The 3,896-nt window shown below is 40.7% G+C and overlaps 1 protein-coding gene across 1 annotated transcript in view; it reads left to right on the forward strand.

Annotated features, from left to right (window-relative positions):
• The first annotated feature begins 47 nt into the window (after positions 1–47).
• The window catches only part of klhl43 (kelch-like family member 43), a 15,416-nt gene continuing 11,567 nt past the window's right edge, over positions 48–3,896 (forward strand). Inside the window, exon 1 of the mRNA XM_023394934.2 lies at positions 48–251. The gene's annotated coding sequence lies outside the window, so the exon portion shown is untranslated. The remainder of the gene's footprint in view (positions 252–3,896) is intronic.

A 3,896-nucleotide genomic window follows, 5' to 3' on the forward strand; every position in this document is an offset into this window, starting at 1 on the left:
GGGGGGCATTTGAATCATACGTCACAGCTCTGGTTGGGACCTTGATTTCCCTCTGATACTGGCTCTCTCATTCACACACACACACACACACACACACACAGCACTCTGACAGAGGACGGAGGGACGAAGCAAAGAGGAACCTGTGAGAGAACAGCAACAAAGAAAAAGAAAGAACATAGAACAAAGTCCAAAGAGAGACGCTGAGAAAGCAAAGGAAAGGAAGAAGAGCAGAAATCAGGCAGGAGAAAGAGGTAAAATACATTTCATTTTATTGCATAGACAGCTTGTTTGAATAAAAGGAGTTTGTAACTTAATGCACTTTTGCATCTTAAAACCTTCACTTGCACTTTCATCTCCACTTTAAATCCATTAAATCTCCCAGTTTTAATGAATTAATTATTTTTTGACATTGGAAATAACATTGATGGACTGCAGAAAACAGAAACCACGTATCAAATAATACACGTCTCATGGTATCATCATATAAAGTGGCAATTCATAGTAATACTTATTTAACTGTTCAATGGAAACAATGTGAAACAGTTGAAGCCAGTTGCTGTTGGGATATTATAATACTGCAGGGGGTGTAAGTCATTCTCTTTCCACTCCATAGCTGTAAAACACACACACACACACACGAACACACACACACACACACACATACATATTGTGTGGGTCAGCACCTATAAATACCCTCATGAGATAAGCAATGGAATTCAGCTACAGCCACAAAGTGATAGACGTGGTGGGGGCGGATGCAGGGTGGTGTTTTGTATGTGTGCACATGACCGTATAGATACAGATACAGGTGGTGGACAAAATAACAGAAACACCTTGACTATGGCTCCTCAGTAGCCTGTCATTTAACAGCAGCTCTGTAAAGCTGTATTCAGCTAATATTCAGGTGTGTTTAGATCGTCAGTGAAGTTGACTGAATGGTCATTTTTAAGGATCTATAGTCTCATTGGCAATAATCAATATTTTTGTATTAACAATGGCTCACATGACTACTGATGTCGCTCATAGTGACAAATTCTGACTGGACTCTGCGGTTGTATGAATCGTTTTAGCGTCTCTCAGCTGATGGTTCCCTCACACTGCTCTCATAGCATCATTTCCAGCTGCAGCAGGAAGGTGTTAAACCCTTAAAACCAACTGTACACTGCTGGCTTGACAACAAACAGCAGACAGACACAATTAGTGACTAGCTGGTAGCTGGCTTGATACTGGCAAAAATCATAATCACGATTATTTTCATCAATATTGAGATCACAATTATCTATCTATCTATCTATCTATCTATCTATCTATCTATCTATCTATCTATCTATCTATCTATCTATCTATAAACAATTAAATATATAATATAAAAATGTAAAAAATATAAATTGGATCAAATATGTTTTAGTGCACTGCACCAATAAACTGAAAACTCCAAAACATATTCAACTTTTTGGTAAACGATATACATCATATTCCGGTCAGTAACTGATTCCAAGGAAAGTAAAGGCTGGTCCGACTATATATAGAAAGTCTCTGAAAACAGCTCAAGATGACGCACTTCTACGTATGTTCCTAACATACGCAGAAACATAACCATGTAGTGGATGGGGGGATGGTTTTTGTAGGGAGGGATGAATGCGGCACAATTATCGTTTTATCTTGATTATCTTGTTTTCATAATCGTTGGAAGATAAAATCATAATCAAACATAAAATTCGATTAATCGCCCATCTCTACTAGCTGGTGACCATGGTGGAGGGTTTAGCAGCTAAAGAGCCAGATATTTCTCTCAGGAGTTGGTGGAGATCACAAACAGCTAGAGGAGAGGGAATATTTGACTTAAATTTCATCACGTGGTTGGAAACATGATTCCAAATTAATGCTAACGTTGCTCTGTAAATGTTGGATGTATAAAAGGCAATTGTTGGTGAATAAGTTTATCGTATCAGTTTAAAAGGTGGTTATCACAACTTGTTTCTGTTGCTCCGGGCTAGGCAAAAACACAGGTTTAAAAGGAATGGTTGGGCATTTTGAGAAAAACACTGATTCACTTTGTTGCAGAGAGTTTAATGTCAAAGTATGGACCCTGAGCCAGGAGGGGATTAGCTTAGCTTAGCATAAAGAATGGAAACAGCGGACAACAGTCAACCTTGCTCTGTTTAAAGTTGAAAAATATGCCAATATCCAGTTGGCTAACATCCGTTTTTCATTTGTATGTGGAACAATATGTTATTGGTTCTCTCAGAAGTCACAGTTGTACTTTAGAAAATAACGACAACAGCCTCGTGACAGCAGGAAAACATCCACTGGACTCTCTGCTGGTAGTTGATAACACGTCTTTGATGAAGGTGTCGTTCCTTTGTAAAGCCTTAAGTGCTCAGAGCAGATTAATTCACAGGCAAACTGAGGTCGAAGTCTAAAAATAAAATGTCAGGGCCCCTGGTACTTAGATTACCACCCCTCTTCTTTTCTCACTCACACACTCAAACACTTTATTTTCCAGTTTGAATTAAGACCCACACGCATCAGCACCTGGCAACCGCAAATTAATCTGTAATTATGTTCTTTTCATTCTCTGTTCGCCTCCATCTCTGTTAAAAACCACTGATGAAACAAGCTTCTTCTCTCCACAAGACACATCCATGAGATCACTGAGGAGCCACGGTCAGGTTTATTTACTGTGACATGAATTAGACATAAATTTAATGTTAATAATGTGAAAATCAAAAGAAGAGTTGACTGGGTTGCAGGCAGAGCAGGTTGAGGATGTAAATAGATGCAACTGGGTCCAGAGAGATCTAGAAGGTGAAGCTGCAGCTCACGTGTTATGATCAACCATCTGGGTCAAAACGCTGGCAGTGATTCAAACTGAACTCTATTTCTGTCCAGCTGGATGTTTACAGTAAGAGGTTTCACCGTAATCTATTACACATATGGATTCGTGCATTTTAGTGCCAAAGGACTGCAGGAGCATCCGGCTTTTGGTTTTTGTAAATCAAAATAACGTGAACTCACAGGATCTTAGATCGTCACGGACAACCATCAACTTTAATTCCTCAGGTTCTGTATCTGTATCTGTTGGGTATCTGGGTCACACACATCTGAGACCTTTTGGAGTTTGGTTACATTTTTTTAGAAACCGGCCAATGGCTTGAGTTTCTCATAGAAGAATAATCAGAATCAGCTTCAGTATGTTTGTGTAAACAAAGAGTTTGACTCTGGTGTCCAGTGGTTTCTCGTTGCACAAGCTGCAAATGTGGGATAGCGCAAGGACTCTGCTGAAATAAACATCAGTGGGTAGTGTAATTAGATTTTTATATAAACAGTAGGTGGTTATGTACAGGATGTGCATGTATACACATATATTCACAGTATATGTATATTTCTATTTAACCGATGATGTAAACATGTTAAGTGGATGTTTTAGTAGCAGCTGGAACCAGGGTTGACCGGGGGGGGGGGGGTCTGTGGTGATATTTCCTGTCTGCTTCCTGAGTCTGGAGGTGAACAAGTCCTGGATGGTGAGCAGGTCCACCTGTGATCTTCTCTGCAGTCGTGACTGTGATGGATGTGCAGAGAACAGGCCTGGATCTGCAGCTCCTCAGGCAGCCAGCTGCTCCACCTCTTCATCACTGATAACTGCTGTCTACAAATTTCAGGAGTTTAACAGACGGGTCTCCTGAGGTGTAATTTATGGTCTAGAGTGAGAGGAGCTGGGGGGGGGGGGCAGCACGTGGGGACAGCACCGACCGTCCAGGTGCTGGAAGTTGGTGATCGGACAGGTGGAGGCGGACACGGTGACCTCTGGGATCCTGTTGTTTTGAAAGGAGATGCTGTTGTTGGTTACAGTATATTTTGTCAGTGATGATGATGATGATGATGATGATGATGAT

Source organism: Seriola lalandi, unplaced genomic scaffold, assembly GCF_002814215.2.
Source record: "Seriola lalandi dorsalis isolate HSWRI2012SDOR001 ecotype SW California unplaced genomic scaffold, Sedor1 jcf7180002054954, whole genome shotgun sequence".
Lineage (NCBI taxonomy): Eukaryota > Metazoa > Chordata > Actinopteri > Carangiformes > Carangidae > Seriola > Seriola lalandi.